At 38.2% G+C, this 17,658-nt stretch overlaps 1 long non-coding RNA gene across 1 annotated transcript in view; it reads right to left on the bottom strand.

Moving 5' to 3' along the window:
* The window catches only part of LOC122226701, a 79,119-nt gene that overhangs the window by 12,707 nt on the left and 48,754 nt on the right, over positions 1-17,658 (bottom strand). The window lies entirely within an intron of this gene.

Raw genomic sequence — 17,658 nt, 5'->3', positions numbered from 1 at the left:
AATTTGAACTCATTTTGATGTGTGAAAGATACGCTACTGAATGTGAGATATTTCTGAAAAATCTAAAACTTTAAATAACAGAATTTTAGTGGGACAAATCTGGAAGAACACAATAAACTACTCGGCTACAGCTGCAAAGTAAAAATTTACTTCTGTAAATCCATAAGTTTCAGTTTAATGAAAATATATTAAGGTTATACTGGGCATTTTTTCCAGAGCTTACAGAATGCCAGAGTAGCACTTCAAATATTTTCCTTCTCCTCTAAGTACAGTAGAATTTAATTCACAACATCTTGAATTTCCAAATTAAAATAACCTTTAATTAAATAATTTCAGCCAGCCATAGAAACAAAAAGTGCTATATTTTCTAAACATAAGTGATTATAATATTTATTAAAGCTATATCTGTATTTAGATGGAAAAGCCTAAAAAAATAATAAAGCAGGATTCCGTAAGCCAAAAAGCAATTATTTCTCAGGTGTTTCCTGTTAATAAATTAGGATAAACTTAGGGCCAGACTCGTGAAATTATTTCCACTAATTAAAAAAAATCAAAAGTTCAATGTTCATTCTCTTTTCCCAATGTTGAACTGGAAAGCTATATTCCTAACTAGACAAGAGAACATAGTTGCATTTATCCTGAAAGCTGTGAGGTGCCACTTTATTTTTTCAAATGACCAGATGGGAAATTGACATAATATGAAGGACTGAAAAATATGAAAACACCGATTTTTCAATGAGCAATTAACTATGGACTGCCTATTTTGTATGCATTAATCTGGGAGCCAGGATTGACACACTGCTTATTAACCACGTCTCCTGCCTCAGGAGATTCTTAATCTAGAATAAATTAAGTAACATGATTCGGTGGTATCCTGGGAAGACACCTTCTACGTCATATTGTAAACAACTTCAGAGAAGATCCTATCTGTGGAGGTCTCCTGTCGTGAGGAAGTGGGACGGGATCTGGAACTTGGAAGACTGGTGGACACGCAGAGGTGAAGAGGATGAGACAGGATACCGGGCAAGTCAACCAACACAATAATGGCACAGAGTGCAGCATGAGAGTGCTGTGCTCACTGAAGAAATAAAAACAAGTCTTCCCTGATGAAAGGGAAAGGTGTATATACGAGAGTAAAAAGAAACAGGACAGGTAGGGTAGGCTCAGGTAATCAATGCCTTAAATCCACCTGCAGTAGCCTCCCCTGACTTTGATTGGACATAAGATCTTATTGCAGGTTTCAGAGTAAAAGAGACCTTATTAAAGTGGTGGGTCAAGTCCAGCTGGCATTGGTTTTGCAAGCAGGAATCACTCTACATAACTCTATTGTAGCAATGCATGTAGGTGGAAGCAAAATGGGATTAAAAATTCCCTGGGGCACCTGGGTGGCTCAGTCAGTTAAGCTTCTGACTCTTGATTTGGGCTCAGGTCACGATCTTGCAGTTCTTGAGTTTAAGCCCCGCATCCAGCTCTGTGCTGATAGCACGGAGCCTGCTTGGGATTCTCTCTCTCTCCCAAAATAAATAAAATAAACTTAAAAAAAATCCCCCCAAATGTGGGTTTGCTTTCACTATTTACTAATTACATATATCAAAGGAAGGTATGAATTAAAGATAACTTCTTGCCTTCAGTCCCAAGGAAGAATTGACAAATGTGTGGTGGAGAAGATTATGAGTTCACCTTTGAACGTGTTGGGTTTGCTGTTAACACCAGAGAACCCATTTAAAAATATTAGTGCCCCTCCCCCACTCACACTGTCTCCCCAAAATGAATAGATATTAAAAAAATTAAAAAAAATATATTAAAAGGTATAGAGAGAAAGCCAGTGATTAGAAGAAAAAGTTCCGGAAATGCAGATTTGAAAGTCCTCAACATAGTTGCAAAGTGATTACATATATATGAAAGAAGACTAAGATCCAAAAACTGAAGCTGGGAAGTATCAGTGGTGAAAGAGGAGCCAGGAAAAGGAAACAAAGGAGGATTCATCGGGGAAGCAGGAAGACAGACAGCACATGATTTCACAGAAGCCAAAGGAGGAAGATAGTTTAAGAAAGTCATCAATTTCAAAAGCTATGGTATCATGGGCACCTGGCTGGCTCAGTGGGTTGAGCATCCAACTCTTGATTTTGGCTCACGTCATGATCTGAGCCCTGCATCACAAGCTCTGCACTGACAGCAACGGAGCCTGCTTGGGATTCTCTATCTCCCTCTCTCTCTGCCCCTCGCCCACTTGGACGTGCTCTCTCTCTCTCTCAAAATTAAATATTTATAAAATATATTTTTTAAAAAGCTACAGAATCAGTAAATAAATTGAGAACAAAGAAATGGCCCTCAGGATTTGCAGGCACACACACACACATGCACACACACACACACACACACACACACACACACACACGTCTTTGGTGACCCAAAAAGAATACACATGGTGAAGTTTTTAAAACTACATACTAATAAAGCACAAAATAACTTACATGAGATTTAACATGTTGTTTCTGTTTCTCTGTGATAGAGACAAAGCTGGCTTCTCTGACATTTGTATTACTCAGTGCCTTGAGACATTTGCAGTGCTATAAAGCTGAGCATTATAATAATAGTCCTAAGATACTTAAAGGTGATTTTATATCAGAAAAAGTCAATGGGCTATATAGCTTTCTACACAATTTCTGCTTTACCAAGTTAAAGGTGCAGGTGACAGAAAGACATGCCTGATGACATGACAAATTATGCATCTTAAATCTTGGGGCTCATCTGTAAATAGTCAAAAGTAAATAGCAAAACTCTACAAATATTGAGATCAACTACACTGTTCTTGATTCCGTGTATTTCCCTGTATTGTCATTCATTTTGTCAAATAAGCCGTCTATATTAAAGAGGCTACTTAATTTTAAAGTTTATTTATTTTGAGAGAGAGGAAAAATGAGTGGGAGAGGGGCAGAGAGAGAGAGAGAGAGAGAGAGAGAGAAAGAGAAAGAGAGAGAGACTGAGAAAATCCCAAGCAGGCTCTGTGCTATCAGCTCAGAGCCCAACACAGAGCTCGATCCCACGAACCTGAGATCATGACCTGAACAGAAACCAAGAGTCGGATGCTTAAACAACTAAGCCACCCAGGTGCCCCTAAAGAGGCCACCTGATGCTACTTGACCAAAACACAGCACCCTGGGGAGTTAATTGCTTAGAAAGAGGTGGAGAGTAAGTCTGAAACTTGTGACTATTAATTACAGAGTGATTGTCCCTGGCCTGTCATTTTTTTTTTTTCTATTTTTCCTGAAAAAACTATACTGCTTTATCTCCAACACTGTAGGAATATCGTTATAGCTAGAAATGAAATTAGTAATATTCTTGCAAAATGGCTTTCTCTTGCCATAATAAAAATGTTTTATTCTCTTTTAAGCAAGAAAATAGTCTTGTGACAGAAAGGATTGTCTTGGGAGCAAACCCAGCTTCTTTCATACCAGCTTCCCCAAACCACCTCAGCTGAGTTCCTTAACCACATCAGTCTGATTTTTCTGTCTTTCAGATAAAAATAATGATGGTAGCCCTATTTACCTCCTGGGATTTTTATGGAAAAAAAATAAGTAATTAACGTAAAAATCTTTGACACAGTAAAAGGTATTAGCTCTTAGAGATTCAATCAATCCTTTTCATGCTAGTTATAATTATTGCTTACAAGTATTAAAACGTAATCCACACACAGCTTGGTGAAAACAGTTTTCACACAACTGAAGCCTGAGTCCAATTCATCATTAAAATGATGAATTTTCACAGAAACTACATGGTCCCAACATTCTAATTCCCTCTTGTTAAGTGGATTGTTGCATTTAAAAGGCTGAAAGAAAAATGTGTCTTTCCCCCTGCCTTTACTTCTTTTTTCCTTCTTTTGGGCTTGATCACCTTTATCACAGGCTTCTCTTCTGAACTTTCTTTCTTGCCATAGCTGCATTAGCATGTTTATATTAGCTGTCAGAGTGGAGTAAGCCCCAAAGCCACAGGCAGCCTGGCCAGCTCAAGGGGGCCATGGCAGGGTCCCACAGAAGGTTTTTATTGTGGCAAGAGCAACTGTTCACCATCACACTTCAAGACTCCCCGCAACCAGAGGGTTTGTTTCGTGTCTGTACGCACTCTGGGCACTTTCCTTATTACGTGAAGCATTACTCACCAATGTATCCAGCCCATTAACACGTGACTACTGTCCATAGTTGACATCTGCCTGCTGTCCACAGGGCAAAGCTGCATCCTCCCGAGGAGCAGGCAGGAGGTTAGATAAAGACTATAGGGAGTTCTAGGCTCAATAGATCCTCTTAATTAGCTTCTAATTAACCATTATGAATAAAAATCTCATTCTGATCCACATTTACTAAGCAGTCTGCCTGAGTAGGTCTGGCTTTGCAATGGGCAGCTACTGCTGTATTTCTGGACCCTGAGTTGCTCTCTCCCACAGCCCTGCCTTTTAAAAAACAACCCTGGGATATTTCAGAGAGCAACTCCTTAATTATCTTCCTTCTTCCTGGCTATTCTTTCTGTAGGAATCCTTCAAAATATTCATATGGTTATTGCTATATATGCTCATGGCACGCATCTTTTAAATGTATTTTTGGTACACCACATTATGCTTTACTTACACCCTAAATCAGGTCAAAACAGTTTTTATTGTTTTTTTAAAGTTTAGTTGGCCTCTCATAAATCCTCATTCATTTTTTCTTCTGTTCCAGTGTTTCCAAGCAGTTATTAGAGATAGCAATTACTAAAATCCAGAGTATCTAAACAGAAACCTCAGAAGAACCCATTGCTGTGTTGTTTTAATTTTCAAAGCCTGGAAGCATCCAAAGTATTTTATCATTGCCACATATGTCTACATCTTCTATCAATTTACTTCAAGGAAATGCTAATTAAAATTTTGAAAACATAACTGCCTAACAATCATTGAATCTTCTGTTGACCTATTGCCCAGGCCAGGGATTGCTCTCATCTCCTATAGGCCACCTTTTATTTTCACGAGACATGACCCTTTCCACAATATGGAGACTTGCTTGTTCAAAGCCAAGAAGAGCAGCTCCTTGGCCTGTGGCTACTCCTTTGAGCCTTTTAAAAAGAGCTTTCCTGAGGCACCTGGGTGGCTCAGTTGGTTGAGCATCCGACTTCCGCTCAGGTCATGATCTCGTGGTTCGTGAGTTCGAGCCCCACCTCAGGCTCTGTGCTGACAGCCCAGAGTCTGGAGCCTGCTATGGATTCTGTGTCTCGCTCTTTCTGCCCCTCCCCAACTCATGCTCTGTCTCTCTCTCAATAAATAAATAAATAAATAAATAAATAAATAAATAAATAAATAAATAAAATAGCTTTCCTGATTAGGTGAGGCCCACCCAGGATTATCTTCCTTTTGATTATGTTAACATCACCTGATTACAGACTTAATTATACCTGCAAATCCCTTCACCTTTCCCTGCCATGTTACATAGTCTAATCCCAGAAATGATAGCCATCATATTCATGTGTACTGCCCACAACCAAGTGGAGGAAATTATACTGGAAGTGACTGTCGGCAGGATCTTAGGGCCATCTTAGCATTCTGCCTGATATAATTCTGCAATTTTCATAACTCAGACAACACTGACATTGTTGATGATACTGTTGTTCTTTTACTGGAGTCAACTTAACAATCACCTCACCTCTTTAGGGCACTGCAGGGAAATATAACCTGAAACTTTTGTTGATGACATCTCATAGACATGATTATAAGAGATGATATTCCTAAAGATTGTCTGATTGCTCTAGATGTTCTAAATGTTATTCTGGGAGGGAGCCAGACCTACAAGGAGTTGAATCACATGTGGTAGATTGTTTGGTCCCTCAAAGATTAGAATTTACTAATCTTGGCTTTCCTATTACCTCTCCACTTACATTTCAACCTAGAATAAACATCTCTAAGAATCTCATCATCATATTTACAATATGGTTGATGCTCACTATGTTACATCGTCTCATTTTATGAAAGAAATTTCCCTCAGGTTTCAGTAGAAGGATTAACCATATGTACTCAGGGAAATTAGTTTTTATTTTATGGATGTTGATGCATATAACGGATCAAGATTCCAGTTTTATCTTTGCTACCATGAAGAATAAAATCAAATATGTGACACACCCCTATGGACTATACAAGACATTTTGGATAAATCTTTATCCAAATTTTAATTTAATTTTCTTACCTGTGTTTTCTTTTGTAACTGTAACTTCTTCACTTATTTCTTTTTAATCTTGTGGGTTCCACAGATAAAGTACCTTAAATCCTTCCTGAAATAAATCAGCTAATATGTTTTGAATGTTGTAAATTGAGTAGTTTTAAATATGCTAGTAGGAACCTAAAATATATTCTTTTAGCTTTCCTACCTCTCAAAAAGAAGACTAGCTAATGGGTGCGCAAGGCAGTTAGGAATGGACATTAAAAAGGATTAGAAGCATGTTAAAGGTAAGACAGAAGTGAGCATATACAGTAACTATTATAACATACAGCAATATAGCACTTTATAGTATAAATGCTCCTTCTTTTGTATAAACCACATATCATCAGGCATTTCCTATGGTACAGATTAAATCATATTAATATTAAATTTTTAAATGTTTATTTATTATTTTTGAGAGGCAGAGAGACAGAATGTGAGCGGGGAACGGGCAGAGAGAGAGGGAGAGACACAGAATCCAAAGCAGGTTCCAGGCTCCAAGCTGTCAGCACAGAGCCTGATGCAGGGCTCGAACTCACGAGCCATGAGATCATGACCTGAGCCAAAGTAAGACACGTAACGAACTGAGCCACCCAGACACCACTAAACCATATTAATATTAAATCATATTAATCTCCCAACCACAGGCTCCTCATCTAGTGCCCATCCACTCATGCAATGCCTTAATTCCATTTATAGTGTACCCTCCAACTATCCTTTCGAGTTCTCCAAAGGATGCCTCACCCTCAACCCAGACTGTCAGCCACAGTTGCCATATGACATGTATCTTTGTTTTTCCACTTCTGATCTGGCTCCTATTCCTCAACACCTGCTATGCACAGTCTCTTGAAAGAATGACAGTATTTGCCCTGGTGAAGGTGCTTCTTACGAGACTTGGAATATCTGTACAAACAATGATTTCTACCAGTCCTCCCAGTCTGCTGGTGACGGTTAATTTTATGTGTCAGCTTGACGGAGCCACAGATATTTAGTTAAACATTATTTCTGGCTGTGTCTGTGGAGGTATTTCCAGACGAGACTAGCATTTGAATGGATAGATTAAGTAAAGTAGATCGCCCTTCCCAATGGAACTGGGCATCAACCAAGCCATTAAAGGCCTGAATTAAACACAAAAAATGGAAGAAGGGAGAGAATTTTCACTAACTTTATGAGCTGAGACATCAGTCTTCTCCTGCCCTCAGACTGGAACTTACACAAGGACAAATGATAGTTCAGATGCAGACCAGAACTTAAACCACCGATTCTTCTGGTTCTTAGGTCTTTGGACTCAGACTAGAACTATACCACTGGTTTTTCTAAAAAAAAAAAAATTTATAATGTTTATTTATTTTTGAAAGAGAGAGAGACAGAGTGTGAGCGAGGGAGGGGCAGAGAGAGAGGGAGACACAGAATCTGAGGCAGGATGAAGGTTCTGAGCAGTCAGTGCAGAGCCCAACACGGGGCTCGAATCCACAAACTGTGAGATCATGACCTGAGTCGAAGTCTGATGCTCAACTGACTGAGCCACCCAGGCACCCCACCCCTGGCTTTTCTAGATCTCAGCCTCAGCATCCATAATCATATGAGCTAATTCCTTGTAATAAATTATATAATTTATATATGATTGTCATTGATCACTGTCTTTTCCAAAGAAACAGTTATTCTGGTAAATAGACACAGATCCCTTTGGGAAAGCGTTAAAAAGGAGAGTCAAAGTATACACTTAGAATATAAAAACAGAGTTCAAACTCAAAATTTTCTATCCCTCTCTGGGTCAGAGGACCACTAGATATTTGAACTAACCCACGTCTGGAAGTTGGGTGAAGAAATAGTATAAATTTTGGTGACTTAGGTAAGGCCTCCACTCACTAAGTCTAGGGTTTATTCAGTTCTTTGTTCATTTCAGGGGCCCAATGATCAATATACCACCACAAAGTACCTTATGGCCCATACCATTCTGATCCCTTTGCTGATACTGCTGCTTTTTGGAGTCACTGTGACTCAACCTAACAGGTATGTTCCATTCCTTATCTTCTGACACCCTGGAATCTAGTATCACAATGTATCAAGGAGCCCTTTTCAAGTGCAGTATCACACACAAGCATCACTTTCTTCCAGAGTGCAGCCCCTAGCATCACCTTTAAGAGATGTTGGGACTCCACTCCCTGGGATATTTCTCAAAACCTTGGAGTAGTGAATACATGCTGGCCCCTTAAGAGAGCATGGTTAGGGAGCAGTTGAGCAGTCTGCTGTGTTCACTCCTCTCCAACATTTACTAATCTGTGAGCCTCTACATTCTTTTCCTCTACATTATACTGAAGAATTTGAGCTCAGGGTAAAGTTAACCAAACTGGGAGGGAAAAAACGGAAAGAAAAGGAAAAGAAGAACCACACCCAACTGCTCTAGCTAGCATAGTGAATCAAGGACCAACTTGGTGACTGAATCTGTATTGATTAGTTCAACCTGTTCTAAAATTATTCCTTTCCCTCTTATGTCTAGAGTTTTCATATTCCATTCTTACATGTATTCTCCACATCTGTATCCATATAAATTATATAAATTATCAAAATCTTATCATCCCAGGGGCTTTGTTTGTAGGTTCTCTGCTCAAATATTCTTGATTCTAGTTCTGATTATAGGTCTGGAGCAATGTGAGGTGACATGAGAACCTGGCATGATCCTTCCACCTAGGGAAGTCAGTATCTTAGAGTTAAGACCTATTTACAGGAAAGGAGCCAATTTCACTGTCCACGGGAGGCTGTTTTCCTTCTGTATGTTCCTATTCCAATTTTCAGAATTCCAGTTTTCCTCAGGTCAAAGGCTTGGTGAACTCAAGCTAGCATGATAATCTGGCAAACTTTCTAATCAAATTTCAGTTTGGTTTGGGCAGTTGCAGCCCTGAGGACACTGGACAAAGGATAAACTTTTAGTATGTTTGTATGAAAATCCAGCCATTTGGACTTAAACTAAGATTTGAAGATTTTTGTCAATCATTTTCTTTAAGCCATGCATGTGATTAGAACCTACTGACAACTACCAGTATTCCTTCCAAGGTATCATTGCGAAATTTCTCCCCTCTAATTATATCCATCATTAAGGACTCAAAATAAACATGTATAAGCTATTTTACATGGACAAATTGTTTGAAAATAGTTCAAAAATTGTTTCTTATCTTCAGCCCAATGAGATGAGAGCCCATTTAATGAAGGCATTTGGAGAGAAGGACTTGAGCAAGAAGAATAAATAGGTAATAGTAGTTTTTTCAGCTCTATGATGAATATGGAACTTTTATTTCCCTTGGTAAATAGTGCTATCTATTTACAGTTATATATATAAAGCTATCTACTAATTAGATAGACAGATGATGGATGATAGATGATAGATAGATATAAGTATATACTTATGTAAGTACATTGACACATCCTTATCATCTAAAGTCTGTCGTTTACCTTAGGGTTCACTGTAGATATTGTAGGTTCCATGGATTTGGACAAATGTATAATGACACATACCCATTATTTTAATATTTTCACTGACCTGAAAAATCCTCTGTGCTCTGCCTATTCATCTCTCTCCCTCCTTCGCTCTACCGCTGTCAACCACTGATCTTTTTATTGTCTTCATAGCTTTGCCTTTCCAGGACGTCATACAATTGGAACTATATAGTGTGTAGCATTTTCATACTGGCTTCTTTTACTTAATAATATGCATTTAAGGTTTCTTCGTGTCTTCTCGTGGCTTGATAACTCATTCCCTTTAGTGCTGGACATACCATTCCCATTGTCTGAATATACCACAGTTCATGTATCCATTCACCTACTAAAGGACATCTTGGTTGCTTTCAAGTTTGGACAATTATGCATAAACCTGCTATAGACATCTGAGTGCAGGTTTTTGTGTGAACATGTTTTCAATTCCTTTGGATAAATACCAAAGAGCACAATTGCTGGATTGTAAGGAACCCCAAAATGTCTCCCAAAGTGGCTGTACCATTTTGCATTCTTACCAGCAATAAGTGAGAATTTCTGTTGCTCACATTCTTGCTAACATTTGGTGGTTTCAGTGTTCTGGATTTGGTCATTTTACTAGGTGTGTAAATATGTGTCTTTTTCCTACTCTTTTCTGATCCTTTAATTATCTCACACAGAAAACCTTATTTACATATGTATATGTAAATCCACATGTACATACATATGTATAAACATATATGGAAATTCACTGGTTTATGAGAATTCATTAATATGTTAAATAAAATTTAATCTTTGTAAAAATATTTTTTAAGTTTATTTATTTTGAGAGAGACAGACACAGAGTAAGCAGGGGAGGGGCAGGTGGAGAAGGAGAGAGAGAATCCCAAGCAGGCTCTGCATTGCCAGTACAGATCCAGTGCAAGGCTCGAACTCACAAAACTGTGAGATCACGACCTGAGCCAAAACCGAGAGTCAGATGCTCAACCAAATGCGCCACCCAGGCACCCCAATAAAAATGTATTCTTAATTCAAATAGTAGTTTTTTACATTAGTTTACTAGGTGCTACACAAAGAAAGTAAGGAAGATGAAAAAGAAATATCCAACATCCAATAAATACAAGGTAGTGTGTGAGAGGATGTTATGAGGAGTTACCTGCATGAAGTTAGTTGACAATCATATTAAAACACAGTAAGTGGCTAAGTGTCAAAAACCATACTGACACCAGTTAGAGGGAAATGTGAGACCAGAAGTTAAGTGGTATTTCTTTGGGACATCAGGAGTTGAGATAAGAGTTAAAGGAAGGAGGGGCGCCTGGGTGGCTCAGTCGGTTAAGCGTCCGACTTCAGCTCAGGTCACGATCTCGCGGTCCGCGATTTCGACCCCCGCGTCGGGCTCTGGGCTGACGGCTCAGAGCCTGGAGCCTGATTCCGATTCTGTGTCTCCCTCTCTCTCTGCCCCTCCTCCGTTCATGCTCTGTCTCTCTCTGTCTCAGAAAAAAATAAAATAAACGTTAAAAAAAAAAAGAGTTAAAGGAAGGAGTGGCTTTATTAATTTGTTAAGAACCTTAAATTCACAAAATAGTGCTTGCTTCGGCAGCACATATACTTAAATTCACAAGATAAATTCATCAGAGAAATCCAAGTATATTTAATACCATTATTCTAATAAAGATTAAAAGAAGAAATTCAAGTTTATGCCAGTGCTATTGTTTAATCTCTCAATTAACCTTCTTCTACACCTAAATGTGACTAATTCAAGTGGTATTAGGACCTGTGGCTAATTTTTGAGCTCCAAGAGACTAGAAACTTAATCTCTGATGTGCATAAAAGAATAAGCCCAGGGAAATTTGGCAACATGCTCTTTGCACAGTACACATTGATAGATATTTGATTGATTAGGCTAAGAACTATATATTAGCAATAAAGTATATTTAAAGTACAAAGTGCTTAGTTTTAAAATACTTTTAAGCACTGTATTATTGGAATGTGAAAAGTAATTAATAGACTGTCACCAGAGAACTTTTAATACAATTTCAGGCTAAAAATGCTTAAGAAAAGTAAAACATGTTGATTCATTAGCTACAGGATTCTGAAGTTTGACATTATATGAGGGGGTGTGATCATATCGATTTTGGTATCCACCAGTGTTCATGACTCTGTGACTCATGAACATAGAACTCATACGCTCCGTAGATAATAATCAGCTCGTGTAAACATGCTTTCAAATGCTTTATTAAATTTTTTTAAATGTTTATCTATTTTTGAGAGACAGAGCACAAGCAGGGGAGGGGCAGAGAGAGAGAGACACAGAATCTGAAGCAGGCTCCAGGCTCTGAACTGTCAGCACAGAGCCCGACGCAGGGCTCGAACGCATGAACCACGAGATCATGACCTGAGCTGAAGTTGGACGCTTAACCAATTGAGCCACCCAGGTGCCCCATCAAATGCTTTCAAAGTCATTGAACATTGCTTGGTTAATCCTGTCCATTTAGCAATCTTCAGATACGCCATTACATACATGACTCTAAGTAGAATACATTTTAAGACTGTGACTATATAGCACAACTATATAGGTTTTGATGAACATATTATGGCATGACTTTGAAAGTATACACTCTTGAACTGAGTCTCAATTCTTTTCAGTGTGGTTTGTATAGACAATCTACATCCAGCTTCACCGAAAACCTTTGCTCCAAATATGCCAGTGAAAGATTACGCATGGAATCGAGATGTATGAAAAATTATCTGGTACATGCCCTTACAGTAATTTTTAATAATGCCCCCAAATTAATATTTGATGGCTGTGCAATCATAACTCAATGACTACTTCACTATAACCAGGTATATAATTCACCATAGTCTGCTACTCAAGCACCGTATTTGAAAATCTTTCTGCAGGAGAAGTTTCTATATTCTTTTATTTTGCAGCCATGTTTTAATGTATAATACTGAGCTTTTATTTCTATGACAACATAAGATAAAAGTACCAGCTATGAACAGAGCTGTTATTAAAAAAAAAAAGTAAGTTTTATCTGGCCTTCATGCTAATGAGAAGAAAACAAAGTAGACCGAAATATCACAAGTGACATATTCTTTAAGGTTATTAATGAAGTTCTGTCTTCAAGCCAGTTGGTATGCTAGAATATAGTCATTAAACAAAAAAATAGTAATTTTTAAACAAGGAAGGATAGTTAAGAAATTGACTGTCCATTGATTGTCTCCCATAGTAAAATTAGTAGACGAAATTAGAGTAACTGAAAGAAAATAGGTATATCCAAGTTAAAAAAAAGAAAAAAGTTCTCTTTCAAATTAGGCCATTCCAGGGGTGCGTGGGTGGCTCAGTTGGTTAAGCGTCTGACTTTGGCCCAGGTCATGATCTCACAGCTTGTGAGCTTGAGCCCCCGCATCAGGCTCTGTGCTGACAACTCAGACCCGGAAGCCTGCTTCCGATTCTGTGTCTCCCTGTCTTTCTCTGCCCCTCTCCTGTTCATGCTCTGTCTCTCCCTTTCTCTCTCTCTCTGTCTCAACAGTAGATAAATATTAGAAAAATTTTTAATTAGGCCATTGTAATAAAGTAGATCAGATGATACAATAGGGGTTACAATTAGGAACAGATGGAAAGATTACTGTTGTTGGACAACTTAATGGTTATCAATATCCAAAATACCAATGGTACTTAAGAAAATCTCATATCGTTTCTTTTCTCCAGAGGTGCAGTAGGATCATTTGCAATTTTGTACTTTCTTCTATGCTAAATTAAGTTTGTTTTTTTCATGTCAAGACTGACTATACACCATAACACAAGTAATCATTCCCATAGATTCTTAGAGGATGAACATCTGGCCCATATTTGCTAATGATGATCATGTTTATGTGTTCCCGCCAGACTGGACCTGACATGCCAGTATAGTAATTTTGACTATTTTGGTGGCTGCTACCCCTAGAGGAAATATGTGACGTTTCAAATCAATCGTTAAGATATCTGAAAGCACAGAGAGTGATAACCTAGTTCAACCTGTGGTGCTTGGAAATATTTAATAACAATTTGTGTGCATCTATATTTAGAAATCTCATAACATGGCATTTTCCATGAATACCAATCCTCAAATATCTAAAGCAGTTTAACCTAATAGATGCAGTGGAAGAATTTTCTTGCACTTGCTGGTAGATGTTCATTTGGCTATAGTAAAGGGACCAACAAATTTCTCTAAATACTCTGAAACTGATTATTAGTGTAAAAGATAGACAAATTCGCTCAAAAGAGGAGGAGATAGTCCACCTTATTTTCCAATCTTATGTTCTCCTTTGTATGTAAAATGGTTTCCTAGAACTCAAAGTATATCAGATAATAAAGTAATTTTCATTTATTGAATGGGTACTATGTGCTAGATAGACTATAAAATATGAAAATATGAGAATTACTTCCCAGGTAATGAAATACCTTTGAAAAGACTTTGAAAACTGTCTAAGGGGTGCGTGGGTGACTCAGTTGGTTACGTGTCCAACTATGGCTTAAGTCACGATCTCACTTGAACTTTGTGAGTTCAAGCCCTGCATCGGACTCTCTGTTGTCAGTGCAGAGCCAGCTTCAGATCCTCTCTTCTTCTCTCACTGCCCCTCTCCCACTTGTGCACTCTCTCTCTCTTAAAAAGAAATGAACTTAAAAACAAAATAAAAAAATAAAAATTGCCTTGAAGGTAAGAACTAGGATTTTCAAAACAGTTGTGTATTCGTTGAATGAAAAAAGTGACATATTATGCTAATACCACACATTTTTCAATCTCTGATTTCTGTAAAAACCACTTTATGAAACATTTTAAAACAGGACTTGAATAATTCTCTGAAAAATTTAAAGCTGTCTTTTAAATTTATTTATTTTTAAGGATTTTATTTTTAATTTATTTTTGAGAGGGAGAGACAGAGCATGAGCAGGGGAGGGGCAGAGAGAGAGGGAGACAGAATCTGAAGCAGACTCCAGGCTCTGAGCTGTCAGCACAGAGCCCAACGCAGGGCTTGAACCCACGAACTGTGAGATCATGACCTGAACCAAAATCAGACACTCAAACGACTGAGCCACCCAGGCAGGCGCCCCCATTTTTTCTTTCTTTTTTTACTATGTATTTTTGAGAGACAGAGAGACAGAGTGTGAGTGGGGGAGGGACAGAGAGAGAAGGAGACACAATCCAAATCAGGCTCCAGGCTCTAAGCTGTCAGTACAGAGCCCTATGTGGGCCTCGAACCCATGAACTACGAGATCATGACCTGAGCTAAAGTCGGACACTCAACTGACTAAGCCACGCAGAAGCCCCTAAGCTGTTTAAAATGAAAATTGGTGCAAGCTCACTTGCAGAGGCAACACGCAGTGGCAAGGAATTATAAAGAAAAAAAAAATGTCCAAAATGGAACAAAGACAAACGTGAATAAGTGACAGAGGGAGTACAAAGTGTAAATTCTGACAACAAAACCTGAAGATATTGGAGAAAAATGTAAAGAAAGCTTAAAATTAAAACTTAGAGGAAAGAGGACTGACAAAATAAGATTAGAGTTCATGGAATAAAAAAAAACACAAATAATGAAATAAGGAAAATTGTGATGAATATAAAGAAAAATTTTTCCATTTAACTAACATTTATTGAGTACTCTAATGCATCTGGTATTGATTCTGATGAAAAGAAAATCACATATTTGACAAAGGAGCAATGGGCACATATCGACATGTTTAAAGCCTGTGAGATTTCTTCCACTGCTCTATATGTTTGTCGTACTACAGGTTAGGAATGAAGCTGCTTAGTAAAACTTTTAAAGTATTACTATATTGTGCACAAATTCTGTTAAACATTTTATAGAAATGTGTTTAAGTATTTCCCACGAAACACATTCCCTCTTAGAGCTCCAAGTGGCCGGCCACACATCACCCAGGGTAGCTCTGCTTTGTGCTCCTTGAACTTGTTCCTATAAACTCCTCAATCCCTCCCACCCAATTAATGGGACAAAATGCCTAAATAAACACGAAAGGAAAAACCTTTAAAAGCTCTACTACCCCCAATAAAAGGACTTCATATTGAATGATTGCAACTCTGAGTTGACACTTTACTATGCCTTACGGTATAGACATTCCCGCCCCACCACTTACACGTCTTCAGTAATGACACTCACCTCACCAACCTTTGAGAGTTTTTATATATTGGCAGTTAAAGTCATTTGGCCTTTGGCCTTGTGCCTCCAGGGGTTAGAGGCATTGACTTAGGAGGAAAGATTAAATTAACCATAGCTAGACCAAAGAATAACTAAACAAAATAAAAAGGCAAAAAGATGAAGGCATGGGGAAGCACATTAGATGGTAAAATGAGGAAGTCATTAAACAAATGAAACCTTAGATTGAATAATTGGGAAAATTTCCTGAAACAAAAGAGCTCTTAAACTCTAAAGTACTGTTGTCCTGTGACCAAAGTGATTGAGCTTCTGCTTGGGTCAAGTGACACTAGATTGCCAGCCCAGGGCAAGCCAAGCCAGACTAACAGCACAAGTTAAACCAGGGAAATTCCATGCCGCTCAACACCCACCCAGCTGTGTCTGTGGGAACATCAAACCAGTGTTATTTCCTTCTCACTCTGAAAAAGTGCAAAACTGTCCAGGAAACTGTACCAACAATCCATTTCACAGTCCACTGGACAGAATTTTTTGTCTTAACATTTCAGAGTCTTTTAAGCAAAAGCATCTTTTGGGAAGGATTCTTCCTATTCTTAATGCCTCGTATAATGCATGACCCTGAATATGAATGATGAGTGAATATGTCTGATGAGTTAGCCTAAAAAAATATGCTGGGCAAATCATTTTGAAACAACTTCTATATTTTTCTAATTTCTGATTCTGGATCCTCCTGATTTCCTTGCCTGTGTTTCTGAAAGTATAATTCAAAAGGGACTGTGGTCATTCATAAATGTTCGTTGCTCGTTATATACTGAAGTTTCACTCTATCTCACCATTCATAATGTTTTCCATGTTGTGCAAAATTTAATAAGGCACAGGGATGTTTGTTTTCATCTCCAAGCCGATTGAGGTGCCACTTCTCAGGTTCTGTGTTGAACACAAAAGTGCCCTTAATAAATGAGTCCAGATGGAGTGTGTATGTGAGGCGGGTTGGGTAAGTGCGTGAGATGTAGACCACAAATAGCATTATACTCAATCATTCCATAAGATGCCACATGGCCTGGGGTGATTTTCCGTAGCAGAATCTAAATAACATTGTTCATCTGCTAATGGTCTAAATATCATAATTAGGACATGTTGCTGCTATAGAACTCTAATTACTGATAAAAAGCAACTTTCATCATGACCTTCTTCTGTTTAAGGGAAATGATCATTATACCTAACTCCAGCCTTTCAACTCCTTGATCGTTCCAATAAAGCATTTCTGAAAATGCCAAACACATTGCTTGCTTTAGAATTGTTCTAACTGGGAACTAATGACTTATGTCTTTTTCAAATATCATACGTTTGGAATCATTACCAGGTGAGAAGCAAAACAGCAAAAAGTAGATGTCTCAGCAGACAGTAGACACATGCTTTCTAAGGGCACAACTAGCCACTGTACCATTGCGGCCAAGACAGGGTATTTTCCCTCTTTTCTTTCACTGCATCTCATACCACAGGCCTTACCAAGAAAACCAAAAGGAAGTTTTATCTAGTCAGGTTCAATTGCAGGAGTATAGTTCTATGGCTCTTAGCATCCATCAGACTCGTTGGTTCTCTTTCCAAATATACATATCTGTACATTTCTATATAACAACAAAGCTAGGCTAGTTTTACGAAGTGATGGCACAGGCTGTCTACATAATATGATTATATAGAATGTCTCTGTTTAAAATAGTACCTCCCAGTTGAATATTACAATTCTTGAAAGTTTGTTACCAGATTTTCTTTAGATTCCAATGTGTGCCCAGTGAAAACTCAGATACCCTTTAAAGGAAAA

The sequence above is a fragment of the Panthera leo genome, chromosome A1, assembly GCF_018350215.1.
Source record: "Panthera leo isolate Ple1 chromosome A1, P.leo_Ple1_pat1.1, whole genome shotgun sequence".
Lineage (NCBI taxonomy): Eukaryota > Metazoa > Chordata > Mammalia > Carnivora > Felidae > Panthera > Panthera leo.
The sequence above is the reverse complement of the archived record's forward strand: the minus strand, read 5'-3'. Positions and strand labels throughout refer to the sequence as shown.